Source organism: Perna viridis, chromosome 10 (assembly GCF_037379345.1).
Source record: "Perna viridis isolate PV_CMFRI_1.1 ecotype Kerala chromosome 10, ASM3737934v1, whole genome shotgun sequence".
In the NCBI taxonomy this organism is placed as follows: Eukaryota; Metazoa; Mollusca; class Bivalvia; order Mytilida; family Mytilidae; genus Perna; species Perna viridis.
In genome coordinates, this window is record NC_142454.1 from 29943616 (window position 1) to 29964722 (window position 21107).

At 33.2% G+C, this 21107-nt stretch overlaps 1 protein-coding gene across 10 annotated transcripts in view; it reads right to left on the reverse strand.

The window, feature by feature from the left end:
- The window catches only part of LOC148605310 (uncharacterized), a 48263-nt gene that overhangs the window by 4382 nt on the left and 22774 nt on the right, over positions 1-21107 (reverse strand). For 2 of the 10 annotated variants that reach the window (XM_088551186.1, XM_088551182.1), the window contains exon 2: positions 806-867. The exons of 1 other annotated variant lie outside the window; for it this stretch is intronic. The gene's annotated coding sequence lies outside the window, so the exon portion shown is untranslated. Of the gene's footprint in view, positions 1-805; positions 868-7392; positions 9270-9370; positions 9866-20373; positions 20510-21107 lie in introns of those variants that run through there. 7 more of the 10 variants (XM_088551187.1, XM_088551181.1, XM_088551183.1 and 4 more) reach the window with 7 other exon arrangements.

Here is a 21107-nt window from a genome sequence, read left to right on the forward strand (position 1 = left end):
TCCACGAGCGTTTATGACTGCCCACTGATAATTCTTATCACCTATCAAGAACTGTTTAGGACAGGCTATGGCAACCGGACAAATGTTCAGTGTAGAATAGTCACTGTGAACTCCTGTCATAACCTGTCTTAATTCATGACAGTATTTCATCGTTTTCCCACAGTCATTTATCAGAAACTAACAGAAGACAACATGTCTAAAATCATTGTTCTTTGGACGGACAATACTATTTTTGGTTCATAGTATACAAGTACAACTTTTCTTAGTTTAGATATTTCACTGAAAATGGCAGGTTTCATACTAAAATTTATTATTACTTGAGAAGATTTTGATTTTTCTGTTGTCACTTCTCTATGATTCCTACACGTATATATAAACAGTCTCACATGAGAATCATATTTTTCAGTTTAAATATGATTATATCATGAATGAACCGGTGTCTCGTTTGTTTTTTTGTTTTTCTGCTTTTTCAAAATTGTTCACTCCACCATGATACATATGTAGCTGCATTATTTACAGCAAAACTATCAACATTAACACAACAGTTTGAACGTTTAAGGAGGTAGAACCTAGGGTAAGGGACATTACTCATAAAATGAAATCAGTGATATGTTTGTATCATGTTCTATTTCAACATAGCCTCTCAAGCTTTCGTTTGAAACAGAATAAAACGAATCTAAGTTAATTAGATGCTTATATAAGATTCAAAATGCTGAATACAAACGTTCCAATGATTTTTAAGAGTTGTGTCCCTTACCCTAGGTCTACCTCCTTAAATCTAAAATATAAATGATATTTTACCAACCTTCAGTACTACTTTTCCGAATCTGAGTATACAATCTGTGCCCTGCGTACGAATGAAATTGACTAAAAGATAAAAGTATACTATCTAGATGAATTCATCTGAAATGCCTCAAAATCGAAAATGATAATTTCAATGAAATTAAAACTTATCATGGATCCTGTTATAAAGGCAGATGTGAATTACCGACAATGCATCTAACACCAAGCTGGTGTTATCTTTGACTAATATTACGAATGTAAATCGATTCGTATTGTACAAATGGTTACAGTGAAACCTGACTGTCTCAAGTAATCTTCCAAAAGGGGGGGGGGGGCAATGTCCCGGTCATATGAAACAAGTGATCTTATTATACAGGTTATCTTTCAAAAAAAGTACATAGGGATTTTTTAAGACATGTTATTCGGTAAATACAAGTGGTTGGTAATTATATAATACAGGCTTATTTGTATTGATAAAGAACTAAAATCATTTCGCATTAACAAGGTCTTTGTCTAAACAGTTCTAAATAGGATACATATATTTTAATTGAACGTTATAAGTGTGAGAAACAATTTCAGTTTACAAATTGTGATGAAGATCTGCAGTCCTTTTCACAAAAATCGTAAGAGTAAGTTTAGTCGTAAGTTATGATGTCACAATATTTTGATCTATTGTGACGTCATGACTTACGACTATAATTATTATTTGTGAAAAGGATTGTTGGATTATAATTGACCGATGTTAGATATCGCGTATGTTCAAAAATGGAGCTCATGGGAATTAGGTAAAAACTTTACATATGTTTTTTTTAAATTATTCCAAATCACTAAACACTGTCTAAACCACACACTTTATCAAGTCACTTACTGTGAATTCTTTAAGTGTTTTGAACCTTGGTAAATTGAACACCTGTCTATACGGAATACGAATAAGTCCGAAATAGGTTCTGTTAATATGACAAAGACTCTCTTAAACTTGTGTACTGAAGGTTCTGTCAAGCCCCATTCGCATGCATTTAATGTCAACAAAACTATTATAAACACGTGGAGGAAGTAAAGATACCAAATATCACAAACATAAAAAAACCATTTATGTGGGTTCTATAAGTAACTTTTAAAAGAATTTTATGGAATTGATAAAAACAAATTAAAAGTGTTTTGAAAAAGTTTTGAACATGTTCATTAATTTAACGTGTTTAAACTTTGTGAAGACATGCGCACTTAACCCTTTCGTTCCTTGACTACTTTCGAACTTGGGACGAAACTAGGGAAAAGGCATAATCGTCGATTCAAAGTGTTCATATTCTTCCTGATTGATTCGTTCATTATTTTACTTTTTCTTCCTATAGGCGATATTTCATGTTCCTTTGACCCATTGGCAAACATGCCTTGCTTTGTTCTTTTTTTAATGTGCAAGTTCTTAGCAGCAACAGTCCACTGTTAGGTATTCCAAGACATTTCAACACGTAATTCTGACTACAAGCTAATTAGTCGTCACTCTATCTATCACATGTATGGTATATTGCGTTTGATTGGAAAATCAGTGACTACCAAATTTAAATTCTTAGGCGTGATTCGATCTGGAATTAAGCGCACGACTACCGCCATTAAGAAGAGTTTGATATCACGGAGCCACAGAGGAAGACGAGTACTTTCCGTTCGGCCGAATACTGCTTACTGTTATTCTGAATTTGGTCACAATCGACAATAATGTACACTGTTCTTTTCGCTCAATAAACTCAAATTAAAACACGTTTTAGTAGTGAAGCACATTTCGTAGTTGTTTTGTAATAAGCAACAATTTAGATGGTAATGATTAGCACACTATGAACTCATAAATATCGATTAAACAATGAAATTCTCACTCGTCAATGATATATTCAGCTTCGGAAAAATAAAATAAATGTGAACATATGCAAATATATGAATATTGATCTATGAAACAAAGATTGATTACATAAAAGCCCATCAAAGGTATCAACAGACATCGATGCTTGATAAATACGCATAATGTGAAGGATAAAAAACAAAATGTACTCTTTGATATTTATCCATTTAAAACAATAGCAGCTTGTGTTAGAGAGTAGGGTTATAAATCATCTTCTGAATCGCAACGTATATTCAAAAATCCTACAAGATACAATAACCATATAAGCATTTACAGGAAAGGTAATGGGCTTCAATTTGTCTATAGAAATATAGAAAAAAAATTGTGATGAAGACTTTATTGGTTTATTGGTTTTTCTTCACGATACTAGAAATACTGTGATAATAAGAAAGCTTACGTAAAGAATCGTACTGTTTCCCTGTAATAAATTCGACCTCAAAAATGTAAACATTTATTTTTTTTATTATTATTTATTTATTTTATATTTCTTATTTTTTTTTGTATATCTTTATTATTGCGAACCTTAGCTCTTCTAAAGATTAATGGTATTCCCTGCATGTCTATGGTTGCATTTTTTTTATCTATAAAATGTTCCCAGAACTCAGGAAGCGACAAATATTAACCTGGGTGATTGTAATTTATAAACTAGTGAAAGTAATATTTTTACCATTCTTTCTTTTAGAAGAAATTGGTTTTTTTTTTACAAAGGCCGTTTATTAGCTGAGCAGCCATGGCTTCTTGAGTTGAAAAGACGAATGGGGGGGAAAGGACTCACAACCTTTTCTTACTTTTCACACACACAGAATTGACGATACACATTTAAAAATATACATGTTAATTCAATCTTCCATGCTTTTTTTTTTGTTTTTTTTTGTGCTTTTTTATATATCACTTCACTACGCTTTTTTATATATCACTTCACTACATAGCTTTTGCTTTTCCTTATCATAGAATTGAAGCAAATATTTATACATCTCCAAGTTCTCCCTTAGTCATACATGGACAAAGACTCTTTAGTTAAACCACTGTTGAATCCTGTGTTCCTGTGTCAAAGGATATAAATTTGCCATTTTTGCTGTCTAATTACTTTCAAAATGAATTATGACCATACAATCAGACCAAAGCATCAACATAGTAGATCACCCAAAACCAAGGGACTTGACTTTTTATGAGCAACTCGGCGGGTGTTTCTAGAATAGCAGAAAACGCTTACCCTACCGGTGCACCTGGTCCATGCTCCCAGTTTTTAGTGGAGTCCGAGTTGCTCATTTACTTTTTTTACTTTGTATGTATGATTTTAGTTACTTTATGTTCTTTGTTGTGTATGTCTGTTTTCCATGTCTGGTCTTTGTCCCTGGATTACATTCTTTTGATTACCGCTATAACCTTGGTTCCCTTGATTACTCTTACGAATTATCAACGTTCGGTTGTAGTAAATTATCAATTTGAAAGTGACTAATTTGTATTGCCAATAAATAGACTTTTGTGGTAAGTTGGTGAGCATGCTCAATAGACACTTCGGCGAGGTAGAGCTTGGGTAGAACAAAAGAATTTTCCTCGCGGAAGTGTATAATGAGCATGCTCTACGCATGCTCATCGACTACCCCAACGTTAGCACAAAAGGGTCTATTGAAACTCATGTTGTGGGCGTATTGTTGTAATTAAAGATGACCTTACACTGTTTTTTTTAATTACTTGTATCGGTATTTTTTTATTTTTAAAAATGTACATAGTGAAAGTAATATTTAGTCCTTTATGTACTAATTAGTTAGATTCATGCAAGTGATGCTATTGAATTGTTCATGCTGTAAAAGTAATTACAATTCAAATGAGTGTATTCAGTACATAATTTTCTCACCGGTGTCGGAAATTGACTTAAATAATTAGCTCTTCTAGTGAACGCTTACCTTTGTTAAATCATATCAAACTTATTAGAATAATCAATATAACTGACTGTCAAGCCCGATACCGGAGAGTCCTTACAATGTTATTTATAAAATGCTCTACACTGTGTTAATTCAAAATTTGGATTTGTTATTTACTGTTTGAACACACAACAGGTCGCACACAATGAGGAAAGGTAGACCAGCGCTTATTTCGCTTTTAAGAGGGGCGAAAATTGAAAACTAATAATAAGAAATACTTGCCTTTAAAAAAACTTTTTTTCAATGGACACATGGGACCGAAAGTAAAGACGATGCACAACAAAAAAAAAGATGTACATTTTAACTTTTATACACCTGCATTTTGGGAGGTATATAGAGATTATTGGGTATGTCCGTCCGTCTGCCCGTCCACCCACAAGTGATTTTCGTCAGAGTTTTCTCTGCGACTACTTCTCACAAAAAACTTGAGCCTACCTTATTAAGAAGTACTTCATCGTGAAGTTCTATATCAGACTAAAGGAGTTTAAACTACCGTTTTGACGACTGTTTTATCTTGATCATAGGTTTACTGAGAATCGAGAGGGAAGTGGGAGTGATGGTGACCTTTTGATCTCTGTTCACTGCTTTTCTAGGGTAATGGATGTGAGCATGCCGTAATAATTTTCGCCTGCACGGTCTTCGATATTCAAATATTTAAACAAAGGGAACTTGTGGTGAAAATACGTTGCTCTTAAGAAGCCCTATGTACATTTAAAAATAAATACCGATAAAAGCATTCTTGGGAAAAGGAATTATCTACAGATATATAGAAATTATTTCGTGTGGTGAAATCTTTGCTTATGTTTTCTTGTTTTTCTACACAAAACATGGAAAAAAACTGTCATCATCAGAGAGCTTACAAAAAGATCCCTATCGCTTTTTAGCAATAAATTTGACTTTTCACATGCAATTAAATAAGCCCCGAGATAAGTTTTTCGTCTTTAGTGCACATCTTTATAATTACAATTACAAACGTCATATTTCTCTAAAGTATATGAAAATCTTATGTCCTGTTAAAATAGACTTATGTTAAAGGAACCAACATGTAAGTCTTTTTGTCTTTCCTCGCTTCAGACAAAACTTCTTCAATGGTACATACCTATGCATATGTAATATTGATACTCCATCCATATTTAAAGTTTCGTCGAAATCCATTTAGCAGTTACATTTACAAGATTTTGACAGACAATTCCTGCCAGACGCATGTCTACAGTTTTTGAGAATGATTTTCTTTTGATTTATTGTAATTTTTGTAATGTCATATTGAATGTCGTCTTATGAATTTTCCAATTTTGAAGTTGAATCGACCCCCGCCATTGGATCCCAGTTTACGCTAGGCATATGTATAAGAAATAAAGTCACATATAAGAGTAATTAAGGGAGCCAAGGTTATATTGGTTATCAAAAGAATGTAATCCAGGGACAAAGACCAGACATTGAAAACAGACATACACAACAAAGAACATAAAGTAACTAAAATCATACATACAAAGTAACAAAAGCAAATAAGCAACTCGGACTCCACTAAAAACTGGGAGCATGGACCAGGTGCACCGGTAGGGTAAGCGTTTTCTGCTATTCTAGAAACACCCGCCGAGTTGTTCATAAAAAGTCAAGTTCGAGGTAGACAACGAGGAAAGTAAAACTATGACCCGTCGAATAAATCAGTTTTCATGGCGCAGATGGATACAACATAACGATCTACGAGTTCATGATGACGACCGTAAAACTTCTGTAGTGATGACTTCAATCTTGTAGTAACATAACGCTGTTCCAGAAGCCTATTTGTTAGAGTTCTAGCGCGATACGAAAAGTCTGCGTAATTTCAGCAAGCTCTGGCATAACGTATGGGTTGTGATATGAACACTCCATACGCAAGTGCTGAAGGGATGTTGCCACAGATGAAAAGAAAGTTGACAATTCTAAATGAAAAGTCATCACGTTTGTCGTAAAGTTTGGTCAATAGTTTTCCTTTACCATCCATTTCTAAGTGTAGGTCAAGATATGAGGTTGACCTTACAGTGTCTGTAGTATCCTTTATCTCAAGTTCTTTGGGATAGATGCGATATATCAAATCCCCGAAATTCGGATTGTTTAAAGATAATACGTCATCTATATAGTGGAAACTGAGATTAAAGGATCTAGCAAAACGATATCCTTTCTTTCGGATCAAATCAGCTATAAAGTCAGCCTCAAAGGAATAGGTCAGCAAGTAAAGGAGCACGGTTTGTTCCCATTGGAATGCCGACCGTTTAACTGAAAATAGGACAAACATGACAAATGTACAAAATAATTGAAATACTTTATAAGAACAATAGCAATTGGTATTTTTCCAGTACTGAAAACAAATATTTACCATGACAACAAAAAGCTTTGGTGCAAACGAACAGGGACCCGTTTTCAATTTATCCATCTTGATACGTGACCTGTTTTTCAAGTTTCATATTAATCAATCAAGTAAGCTAGCGGAATGTTTTGTACATGCGATAGAGAGGTGGGCTGACGGGCAGACGGAAGGAACAATGAATAGACAGGACGATCGTATATTCGCCTTACTTTTACGTGAACCTTTCAAATCTTTTGAAGATGCCTATTCCCTCGGGACTGGGACGTCGTCAATTGCAATTTCATACCAACTCGTTTGCAGTCATTTGATGTGAATTGAACAGAATCGAAAGGCAAAATAACATGTTTGCTCAATTATACATTTTGTATACGTTCCTTTGCAATGGTTTTATGATGTTTGAAACACGAGAAACACGACAAAAAAACGATACAATGTAAACAAACTCTTACTTGCGTAAATTGATAACAGCAATCAATTCATGAGAAGAGAATTCCACTGTTACATAATATTAAAACTAAAAACCAGAGGTCTCTACGTGATTCAGCCCAAATATCAATCTTAAAGCATGGTTATCAGTGTTATGATAAAACGTCTAGTGTAAACCCTTTATACTTCTTATCTGTTGTCAGATGAATGCCGTAACCCTTTGCCTACCATTCGTATCATATGGTAAGGTGACTCATTAAGTAAAAAATTCCATGGATCAGACGATGCTTTTTTGGTATACATGTTATATTTCTTTTGTGACAATAGTCCTTTCTGTATTTAGATCTTTTGAGAAAGGTACACTTTAACCTCCCACTAAAATCAACCAAATCAAACCAAACCAAGGACGACAACTCTTGCAAAGAGCTAATTTCGAGTACAATCTATATAAATTTAATCTCAAAAGCGAAACTTCCAAATAAAAAAAACTAAGACTGGTTATGTGATCCAAAATGGTTTCTGAACAAGACATAAAACTGAAATCGGTGTTTTTTACATGCATGAATCACCTCGTGTCTGATTTTCATTAAGACTGATACTTAATCTGTTGTCATTCGCGTCTTATGAAGGCCGTAAATTTTGGCCTACCATTCTTATCAACATTCCTTATCTGTTTCTTTATTTGTATTTAATTTTTGTTTTATACTTGGCTGTTGTTTTTAATATTATTGTTTATTATTTTATAAGTAGTACCGTTGTATTGATCAAAATGTTTAAAAGTAAGAACTGGAAATCAGAAATCATGTGTACTAATTTTTGGGGCCTTGAAATAGCATTGTTTCAGCTATTATTTTGTTGTTTGGCTTTTTTTGTGCGTGTGTTTGAATTATTCATTTAATTAATTAATTATTGGAATAGTTATTCTTAATTATGAGGTGTAATATTATTTTGAAACGAGTTAAACCTCATATCACTTATACTTGTATGTTAGGTGACTGTGAAATGCGCAATCGTATGACTGTGTGTGCGCTATGCCATGTCTCTTATAGTGAATTTAGGTTTCAGCCGTAACACTAGCTACCAGTTCTCCTATTGCGAAGATAGAATGCATCATTCTTCACAGCCTTTTTCATGCAGTGAGACCTATGTGATCTGGTATAGGATACTCCCCGAGTGACAGATTGAAATTGGCCACCCTGAGACCCCAGACACAATAACAGGGTCTCTGAGTAGGATTAATCCAAAGATTCACAGCCTTCAAGGTTCATCAGTGTGTGGATATACACAAGTTCCGTCAAAGAAAACCAAATGGCCAGCTATGGGTAAAAAGCCTAATTGTCCTGCGTGAGTCTTGGAGACACAGGTTAAGGCAGACAAAGCCTACAGAAAACCAGACAGCATAAGCATATAACATGCAATCGTGTATGGGAAAGAAATAACAACCCTGACAAAACACGATTCTGAAGGCTGAAGGTTAGGCCTAGTGTTTTTCACCCTACTCTGTAGACAAAACATATGGAAACTATGAACAGGTTAAAACCACAAATAAAGGAAATATGACTGAAATCGTGCAAACTCCTATTAATGACTATATCATTGGACAAGCAGAAGCTCCGGCAAAATAGGAATAAGCTAAAGGAAACAATACTATACTGAGGGAGGCATGATTATTATCACAGCATCTGTGGAGCAATTCTAATGACAAGAGAAGCAGCAGGAAGAGTGGACAAAAGAAAGTTCAAGAAGCATAACACCACGGTTCTGGTAGAGACAAAGTAAGGCTACCCTAGCTTCATATAAGTATATGCTCAAACAATTGATGCAGATAGAAGGTAAAAGACAGATATTTTGGACTGCTTCAAAACATCATGACATAACCATCGTAGCTGGTGAAAAAATGTTATTTATATCTTTATACTTGAAAAGTAATGTCAATTCAAAAGTGTCATCAAATGTTCACGAAATTCTGAAGAAAATAATAATAAGCTAACGAACACTTACCTGTATTAAAAGCAATCAAACATAGAATAATCCATTTGCTTTCTTGCTTCACGAGTTTTCATATTTATCTTTATATACTCACAAACTTATTGCAGTAAAGTTTTCAAACTCTAGTAAAAAAAATTCCTCAGTTAGATATACATGTACAAGCCGTTATCGGGAAGTCCTTACAATGTTATTGATAAAGTACATGTTATACACTTTGTTTATTCTGAATATTGATTTGCTATTTATTGTTGAAACTCACATTATATGCCAACACAAATTATTTGTATTCGGATGGGAAGTTTATTAGTGCTTATTTGATTTATAAGAGGAGTTGAAATTTGAAACTGATAAAAATTTTACTAGCTTTAAAAATATTTTCTCAATGAACACGAGATAAAGAAATAAAAAGATGTACATATAAGGGAATCGAACCTACGACTCCCCTCCCCTAGGAAAGGACGACAAGAACACGGTTTTCTTAAACCTTTCGAGATACTTTACATGTACTTCCTGTTTCATCTTAATACATCAAGTAAGTGAGCGGAGTCTGGCGTACATGTAAAAAAGAACTGGATAGACGGGCGATCGGACGAAAGGACCAACAAACCAATAGAGCAATTCTTACCTTAAATGGTTCATGAATAATTAGAATCTTTAAATTTGTTGATGTGCATTTCTTTTGTGACTTGGACGTCTTAAAAGGAAATTTGATACAAACTTTTTTTTCACAATCATTTGATGTTAATTGAACAGCCGCTAATGTATACATTTTTGTACATGTAACTTTGCATTAAACATTTGACGATCGACCACAAGAAACACAAAAAAAATGAAAACATGTGAATATTTATTTATCTATGTGAAAAGAATGGGATCATCACACAACATTGATATTACTTAATTAAAGCTGATCTCAATATGTTTATTCTACCTCACACATCTATCTTAAACCAGGGTTATCAGTTTAAAGATAAAACGTCTAATATAAACCCATAGGGTCATTCCGAGCTTCTGTTGTCATTCCTGGTGAAGGACGTAAATTTTAATTACCATATTTTATCAAAACGTTTTGTCTGTTTTTATTTGCATTGAACTTTTGGTTAATTTTAATTATATGGCTTCTTTATACTTTTATTCATACTTGATATGTAGCACTGTTCCAGTGATCAAAATGCCTAAAGAACAATCAAGGAAACTAGCGGAAATCGAAATAATGTAATCCACGCACAAAAGACCTGATAGGGAAAAGAGACACACACAACAAAGAAAATAAAGTAACTAAAATAATGCATACAAAGTAGCAAAAGTAAATGAACAACTTGGACTCCACTAAAAACTAAAACCATAGACCAGGTACTAAAATCACTCGCCGAGTTGCTCATAAAATGGCATGTTCGTGGACGAAAGAGGAAAGGAAAACAATGACACGTTGAACAAATCAGTTTTTCATGGCGCAGATGGCTACACCGTAACGATCCACGAGTTTATGATGACGATCATAAAACTTTTGTGGTGATTACTTCAGTATGTAACAACATAACCCTCTTCCAAGAGCCTACTTGTTAGAAGTCTAGTGCGATACAAAAGTCTGCGTTGTTACGGCAAGCTCTGCCATAACGTATGAGTTTTTATATGAAAACTCAATACGCAGGTGCTGAAGGAAGTTGCCATTTGAAATGAAATTTGACAACACGCAATTTAAAATCTTCACGTTTGTCGCAAAGTTTAGTCAATAGGTTTCCTTTACCATCGATCTGTAAGTGTATATCAAGATATGAGGTTAACTTCACAGAGTTTGTGGTATCCCTTTATCTTAAGTTTTTCCTGCGTCATCAATATAGCGGAAACTGAGATTAAAGGATCTAGCTACATGATGTTCTTTCTTTCTTTTGGATCAGATTAGCTATCAAGTCAGCCTTATGAGAGTGAAGTATTAGGCCAGCAAGTAGAGAATTACTATTTGTTTCCATTGGAATGCCGACCGTGTGTTGAAAAATGACTCCACTACACTGTACAAATATGTTATTGATAAAAAAATTCCAGCATTTTGAAAACATCTGCATATTTGGAACATGATTTGGAATTATATTTTACAAAGTATGAGGAATTTCTACCAAGAACTATATATTTGTATCTAGATGTACCATTTTCTATGGAGAAACAACGATGTATAATGTTTTCTAGTCGGGATTTTAACTGAGTACGGGGAATAGAAGTATAAAGTGTTGAAAAATCAAAGGTTTTAATGCTATTATATTCTGATCATTAACTTGAGTTGAGGGTCTCCAACTTGAGTTGAATTTTTCTGGATCCACATTGAAATAATACAACTACGGGAGTAGCAAGTGTTGTGGTAGGACTGGAGATCCTCTGTGGCAGCTTTGAGTATAGAAGTTAAAAGTTTTGAACGATGTGGACACCAGTGAGTTACAGAATCATAACAGCACGGTTCTGGTAAATGGCATATTACGGCTATTATAATATAAGTATAGTATACACTCCAACAAGTTATGGAAGAAGGAAGTAAAATTTGATAAATAATAAATCATGTTCCAATCAAATGCCAGTACAAACGATCAATTAACGATGTCTGTGTGCACAGAGGTGCTGATGTTGGAAATGATCATAATCTTGTTATAATCAAGAAAATGCTTAAAGTACATTAAATACGAAAGAAGCCCTCATCATCCAAAAGTTTTAAATATTCAAACTCAAGATTTCACAGATCAAACAAAGCTTCAGACTGGACTTAAGGAACAGGTTTAACCTACTGGAAAATGAAACAAGAATTGATGTAGACGAACAATTGGAAAGCTTCAAAAACTGCAACAATGACACAGAATTGACTGTACTTTGACGCAGAATAAAAGATAATGTTTAGCCCTTAATACACTTATTAGCTAACATTTTAACCTCAGAAATAGGCAACAGCAAGTAAAAAATGTTATTGATATCTTTCAGCTTGAAAGTAATGACAATTCAAAAGCGTGTCTACAAAACACATTAATTTCTCACCGATGTCATCAAATGTTCACAAAATTTTGAAGAAAAAAAAAACTAGCTAACGAAACCTTCCCTAAATTAAAAGTTATCAAATATAGAATAATCTATCTTCCTTATTGTTTTACGAGTTTTTATACTTATCTTTTCATGCTCACAAACCTATTGTAAGAACGTTTTCAAACTAAAGAACCTCCTCAGTTACTAACACAGAGATAGTGTAAAGCGCGTCTTTACAATGTTATTGATGAAATGCACCTTGTTAATTCTGAATATTGATTTGCTATTTATTGTTGAAACTCAAAACAAGAATTGGAAACTGATAAAATTTCACTTGCCCTTAAAAATGTCTTCTCAATGGATACGGAAGTAAAGACACTATCTGAAAGAAATGGTGTACAATTTTTTTTATACCCCAGCATTTCCGGAGGTATATAGAGATTATTGAATCTGTAGGTCATTCTGTTCGTGAATCCACAAGTAGTTTTCATTTCCGTTTTCCCTGCACTACTTTAACAACAAATTTCACTTACTTCTTGACAGAAGCCTTACAAATATGTAACCACATAGTGAAATTCTATTTTAGACTGAGGGGGTCTCAACAACTGATTTCTAAACTGTGTTTATTTTGACTATATGGTTAAGAAGATGTAGGGGAGCGTGGTGAAAGGGGAAGCGGTAGTATCCTTTTTAAATTTTGTTCACAGCTCTTCTAATGTAATGGGTGTATGCATGCCATAAGAATATTTTCACTGAACAAAGTCGGATTTCGGTCTCGCTCAACACTTTTTATAGTCAAAATGTTCCATGATGTAATGTTCGATTAATCGCATATGATATGATGTAAACGTCTCAAGGTTTCTCGTTGGACAACATTAACAAAAATCAAGACAAGTGGTTGTTGTGCAGACTACATAATAGGTTTGAAGATTGATATTATAATTTCATGCGTTTAAACTGAAAACTCATTAAAATGATTTTGAATAGATTTCCTTGTTTATATTTATCAAACAATGATGAAATTACAAGAAACTTGCTAAACTCAAATGAGAAAAAGACACACCTGTCTCAAATTTCAAGTACACCATTAGTGGAGAATTATGTATCAAACTGCATTAGAAGTTTAAACATTATTTCTTTCATTGTTTTATGTTAACAACAGCGGGAAAACATATTTTCATCGCATCCCTTTTCGCTTCCAACACCGCTATTTTTATCAATGTGTATACAAGCTATTTTTTAGCCTTCGTGTCAGGAATATACTCAGACAACGCAATAAGAATTTCAACCGATTAAATTGTCTTTGAATATTTATATTTGAAGTATTTAAAGTTGTTGAATTGATATTTTAAGTCTTCTCCAAACGTGTTTTTGATTCCTTGGTACATTGCTAGTTTTGTTTTGTTCATTTCAAGTCATTATCAATTACCTTGAAAGTGAAAAAAAATGAATTTCGATAAAGACTTAACAAGATAATGCCACGAGTCTATACTGAAGATAACCTCTTGATTTAATTATTGTATCCTCTACATATCATATATATATGATATATATTATTGCTAGTATAAATGACAGACGAATGTACTGACGAACGTACATGATTATCATTTTAAAGTCTGTGAGCACAATCTCATTTGTCCTACTTCTTGTTTGTCTGTACTCAACGTTAAGCCGAGTACTAGTATACGAAACAAAGAAAAGCAGATGGTGTAAATGTACCCAAGCGTAATGTAGATACTGATTTATTCTGCATGAGCATTTATGATCGTTGATTTAAACTATTTCGAGAGTAAGCTTTATGATTGATTGGTTGATTATTGTAATTTTTCGTCACGTGGGAGATATTTCATGTTCCTTTGATCCATTGAACAGGCCTTATCGAGTTCATTTTTTACTGCGATACTTCTCAACAGCCCACTAGTAGGCATTAAGACACACCCGAAAACATTATTCCGACTCAAAGCCAATCAGTCGTCAATCCTCTATGTCAATATGTATAGTTATGTCGTTTGCTTGGCAAATTAGTGATTAAAGATTTAAAGTCTTTGATGTGATTCGACCTGGAATCGAACCCATGACCCCTGTCTATGAGCAGAACATGTTTTCATGCAGCCACCGCTGAAGACGAACAGTTTCTGTTTTGGTGAGTACAATATGTGGCAATTCTGAATTGTGGTCACAATTGCCAATAATATATTTTGCTCCTTTCCGCTGAACAATCACAAATTAGAACAAGGTTAAACTCTGTAACACATTTCGGGGATTTTTTACTGAATGACAATACAGAATGTGAAAATCATAAATATCTATTAAGCGATGATATTTTGACAAATATCACAGTTAATAATATATTTGATTTTAGAATAAAAACAGAATATGCACAGATGCAATTATAGGCATATTGATCTAGACAAAATTAAAAAAAAACAGTAGCAGGATTGATTTTATAAAAGCCCATTATAATTAACCACAGACACATTGCTTGATAACAACATATGGTATGCAGAAAAGAATGCACTGTAAAAGGACCATGATATTCAGCTATTTAAATACCATTCTGTGTAAGAATAAGGCAATGGGTGGCTCATCATATTTATCAATTTGATCTTTTTTGTCTGAAATATATCCAGTTCAAAACAATTGAATAGCTATCTACATTTATCATGAAGCATCTCTGACGTATATACTATTTGACTGCTTATATCAGGAAAAAGTACGGGAAAAATTTCCCGCCATTTTTCCATAGTGCATTGCAACTAAATTTAATCTATTAATATCTTAAAAAGGCAAATTTGACATACACTTTGATGGTTATTTCTGGAGATTATCAGGTATAATTAATTGGTTAATGCAATTAAATCTCTGCGTTTTTTTCTTTATGTGCCACACCGTATATACATTTTACCCGATTCTTAGACGGAGAAGTACTTAAAACAATAGAAAATTGTGTTGAACAACGCAATTGAATATGATCTTAAAAAGCGCAATGTACATTTATAAAACGTACCAGATATCTGACAATATAGCATTCTTAGGAAAAAGGAATGGTCATCAATTTACCTACAGAAAGACAAAAATGCTTTTGTGTGAAAAAACGACTACTTATTGGTTTTTCTTCCCAAAATACTAATAGTGAAAAGAAAGCATACAGCTTATCACTACTGTTTTTCAGCGATAAATTCTACTTTCAACATGCCATCGCACACGTGCATATTTAATTAGCTCCGAGTTTAGCTATGTCTTTCGTACACATCTTTATTATTTGGAATCTTTTTCTAAAGATAATTAAACATCCAATGAGCTGATTTAAAAGGTCTGTGTCAATGTCACGAAACCATTTGCAGTTTATATGGATTATCTCTCCTTGACATAAAAATAATGTTTTTTCTCAGTGCAAACTTATACAAATGTTACACTGATACTTTACCTGTATTCAAAGTTTAATCGAAATCCATTTGGCTGTTAAGTAAAGTTGTGGTTACATGTACAAGATGTAGAAATAAGACGGCCTGCCAGATTAATATCTTCAGCTTTTAAGAATTATTTAACTTTTTCTTTTGGTGTTTTTGTTATGTCATATCCAATGTCATTGTATGAATTTTCCAATTTTAATTTCATTTCTAGATAAACTGAGACAATAAATTGGCCCCTGCTATAAAATTTCAATTGTTGTTAGACAAAAAGAAATTAAATCACCTTAAAATCTGTCATAAGGGCAGATGTACAAAATGATTGAAGTTATTCATAAAAAACAATAGCAATAAGTATTTTGTCAATACTGAAAACAATGATTTGTGGTGATAACAATAAGATTTAATACACTAATTAGCTAACATTTGAATCTCAGAAATAGGCAACAGCAAGTAAAAAAAGTTATTGATATCTTTATGATTGAAAAGTAATGACAATTCAAACGCGAGTCTACAGATACATTAATTTCTCATCGGTGTCAGCAAATGTTCACAAAAGTCTGAGGAAAAACAAATAACTACCTAATAAAACCTTCCCTGAATTAAAAGTTATCAAATATAGAATAATCTATATTTCTTATTGCTTCACGAATTTTCATACTAATCTTTTTATGCTCACAAACATATTGCAAGAACGTTTTCAAACTAAAGAACCTCCTCAGGTACTAACACAGAGATAATGTAAAACGCGTCTTTACAATGTTTTGGATGAAATACACCTTGTTAATTCTGAATATTAATTTGTTATTTACTGTTGAAACTCAGAACAAGAATTGGAAACTGAATTTCACTTGGCCTTAAAATGTCTTCTCAATGGATACGAGATAACGGAAATAAAGTCAATACCTAAAAGAAATGGTGTACAATTTTATTTTTATACCCCAGCATTTCCGGATGTATATAGTGATTATTGGGTCTGTAGGTCATTCTGTTCGCGCATCCACAAGTAATTTTCATTTCAATTTTCCCTTCATCACAAATTGCGCTTACTTTTTGTCAGAAACCTTACAAAGATGTAACTATATCGTAAAATTCTATGATAAATTGAGGAGGGGTCTCAACAACTGATTTCTAGACTTTGTGTTTATTTTGACTATATGGTTTCGACGATGGAGGGGAGCGTGGAGAAAAGGGGAAGCGGTGGTATCCTTTTAAACTTTTTTCACAGTTTTTCTAGTGTATTGGGGTATGCATGCCATAAGAATGTTTTCACTGGATAAAGTCAGATTACGGTCTCGCTCAAAATGTTCCATAACGTAAAGTTTGGTTAGTCGCAAGAATAAAACGTTTCAAGGTTTCTCTTTGGTCAGCATTAACAAATATCAAAACAGTTGATTGTTGTGCAGACTACAGAATAAATTTGGAGACTGATGTTATAATTTCATGCGTTTGAACTGAAAACTCATTAAAATGATTTTGAAGTGATTTCCTTGTTTATCAAAGAATACTTGACATATTTTGTCAAACAATAATGAAATTACAAGAAACTTGTTAAACTCAAATGAGAAAAAAAGACACATCGGCCCCAAATTACAAGTGTACCATTAGTGAAGTAATATATATCAAACTGCATTAGAAGTTTTAAACATTATTTCTTTCATTGTTTCATGTTAACAACCGCGCGAAAACATATTTTTTTAATATTTTTAGCCGTCGTGTCAGAAATATATTCAGGCAACGCAAGAAGAAATTCAACCGATTAAATTGTCTTTGAATATTTATATTTGAAGTATTTGAAGTTGTTGAATTGATATTTTAAGTCTTCTCCAAACGTGTTTTTTTATTCTTTGGTACATTGCTAGTTTTGTTTTGTTCGTTTCAACTCATTATCAATTACCTTGAAAGTAAAAAAGAATTCCGTTAAATACTTAACAAGATAAAACCACGAGACTATACTGATGGTAACCTTGATTTAATTATTTTATCCTCTACACTATTTTCAAAATATATCATAAAGATGCTATTGCAAATATAAATGACGGACGAATGTAAAGACGAACGTACATGATTATCATTTTAAAGTCTATGAGCACAATCTCAATTGTCCTGCTTGTTTTTTGAATATTGATCTACGCAAAATAAAAATAAAATGCCCTTTATTAGCAGGATTGATTTTATAAAAACCCATCATAATGATCCATAGACACATTGCTTGATAACAACATATGGTATGCAGAAAAGAATGCAATGTAAAAGGTCCATAACATTCAGCTATTTAAGAAAATATCAAATTGTGTTGAAGAACACAATTGAATATGGTCATGAAAAGCGCAGTGTACATTTTTAAATCGTACAAGTTATTTGAAGTTAAAAGCAAAATAGGAAAAAAGAATGGGCTACAATGTACCGGTAGAAATACAAAAAAAAAATGTGATTAGACTTTTACTTATTGGGTTTTCTTCCCAAAACATTAATGGTCACAAGAAAACATACAAAAAACCTGCTGCTTTTCAACAATACATTCTTCTTTAAACATGCAATTGGACACGTGCACATTAAATTAGCCCCGAGATCAGCTATGTCTTTCGTGCACATCTTTATTGTTTGGAATCTTTCTCTAAAGATAATTTAATATCCATTAAGCTGTTTAAGTAGATCTGTGTCAAATTAACGAACCTATTTGCACTTTATGTGGATTATCTTTCCTAATCACCAGAGAAAAATGTTCTTTCACGGTGCAAATTTATATACATGCTTCATCGAAATCCATTTAGCAGTTTAATGAAGTTGCGGTAACATGTACAAGATGTGAACAGACGACGACCTGCCAAATAAACATCTATAGCTTTTGATAATAATTTGGCCTTTTTGCTATTTTCTGTTATGTCATATCCAATGCCGTTGTATGAATTTTCCAATTTTCAAGTTTTTTTCCTTTTCTAGACAAACTGAGCCGATAAATTGGACCCGGTTGTCGTCAGACTCAGACCTTAGAAACTGACAAAAGGACAGATGAACAAAATGATTGACATCATTTATCTAAACAATAACAAATTTTTAAGTACTGAAAACAATGATATGTGGTGATAAAAATAAGATTCTGCGCAAATAAATAAAGTCAAGGACACGTTTTCCCTTTACTTGTCTTGATACTTTACCTATATTTCCATTTTCTTCTTAAAGAGGTAGACCTAAGTTAAGGGACGTAATTCTTGAAATCAGTGATATGTTTGTATCATATTCAATTTCATCAAAGTCTATCAAGCTTTCATTTGAAACAGAATGAAATCAGTCCAAGTTACTTTGATGCTTATGTGAGATAGGTATAGAATGCTGAATACAACATTTCAATGATTTGTAAGAGTTGTGTTCCTTACCCTAGGTCTACTTCCTTAATACATCAAGTAAGTGAGCGGAGTTTCGCGCACATGTGAAAGAGAACTGGATAGTCAGAAGGACCAACGAACAGACGGGTCGATCCATACCGTTACGTGAAGTATTTCATAAAAGTCTTTACCCTTTAAATTTGATGATTTTTATTTACTCTGTGATATGGACGTCATTATCTGCAATTTGATACGTTTCTTTTACAGTCATTAGATGCAAATAAACACATAAAATGCTCAAGTATACATTTTTGTATATGTTCACTTTGCATTGTTCTCGTGACGATTGGAACACCACAAACTTACTCGAAAACAAATTGATAGAATGTAAACATACGCTAACTTTCTGAAATTCATTACATCCATTTGCTCATTTGAGAAAAAAGACCATTACATTATATTGAAATTGAATAATAAATTACTACTCAGAATGTGTGATTCGGCCCAAAACATCTATCTAAAACAAGGTTATTAGTTCGAAGATAAAACGACTGGTGTGTACCATTTAGTAATCCCCAACTCTTAGGTACCAGTCTATATAATATTCAGACACAGCCTTTAGTAAGGTGCTTCATGGTGCAGAAAAAAACTCATTGATCAGACGATGCTTTAATTTTGGTCTACTTATGCTATATTTTTATGTGACAATAGTCCTTTCTGTATTTAGATCTGTACTTTTGAAAAAAAAAACTACACTTTAACCTCCCTCTAAAATGAACAAAATCAAAGAAAATCAGAAACGATAACTCTTGCAAAATGAAAATTATACGTACAATCTTTATAAATTTAATCTCAAAAGCGCATCCCCAAATGAAAAATTAATACAGGTTATGTGATCAATAACGGTTTCCGAACAAAAAATGAAACTGAATTCCATGGGTTTTTGACATATATGAATCACCTAGAGCCTGATTTTCATAAAGACTGCTACATAATTTGTTGTCTTTTGCGTCTAATGAAGGCAGTAAATTTTGTCCTACGATTCGCATCAACATGCTTTTTCTTTATTTGTATTGATTTTATGAACTTTTGCTTCTTAACATTATTTTATAAGTAGCTAAGTTGTATTGATCAAAATGTCTAAAGGTGGGAATTGGAAATTAAAAATCATGCGTATTCATGTTTGAGGGCTTGAAATACCATTGTTCCAGCTAATTTTTATAAGATATTATTCTAATTTGTGTATGAGGTTAAGTTATATTTCAAAATAGAATTAAACCTCATATCTTAGATACTTCTCTTTCAGATGACTGTGTGATGCGTAACTGCATGACTGTTAGTGTTTTAGTGTTCTATGCAATGTCAGTGATTGTGACTTTTGTTTTCAGCCTCATCGTTGGCTAGCAGTTCTATAGCTGTAATTAAAAAGCTGAATGTGTCATTTTTAACTGGAAGTTACAGCCTCTAATATATTTAGACATATGTGACCCAGATTATGGATCATCCCTGAGATAACAGATGGAAACAGGGCACCCTGCGACCACAGGTCAGGCAGAATCACAAGGTCTCTGAATAGGTTTGGCCCCCTGATGCACAGTATTTAAGGTTCATCATATATGGATATACCCTATTGCCTTAAAAATCAACCAGCCTTGAATAAATAGCCTTGTATGAATCTTGGAGACACAGACTAAGGCAGACACCGCCTAGAGAAAACCAGGCTTTATATCATATAAAATGCAATTGTGTATTTGGAATAAATTAAAACCCTGACGAAAAAAGCGATCCTGCAGATATTTGGTGGGGTTTAGTGTTAATCACCTTACTCAAGAAAAAAACACATGGTTACCATGGTTGCGGAAACTATAAACGGGTCAAAACGACAAAAGAAGGGAATATAACAGCACATCATTGATCAAGCAGATATGACATCGACTGGTCAACTATATAAAGGAAGCCGGTACATTAAATTATTCGCTGGCAAAACCCATGGTTACAAGTAGGATAGAGTCA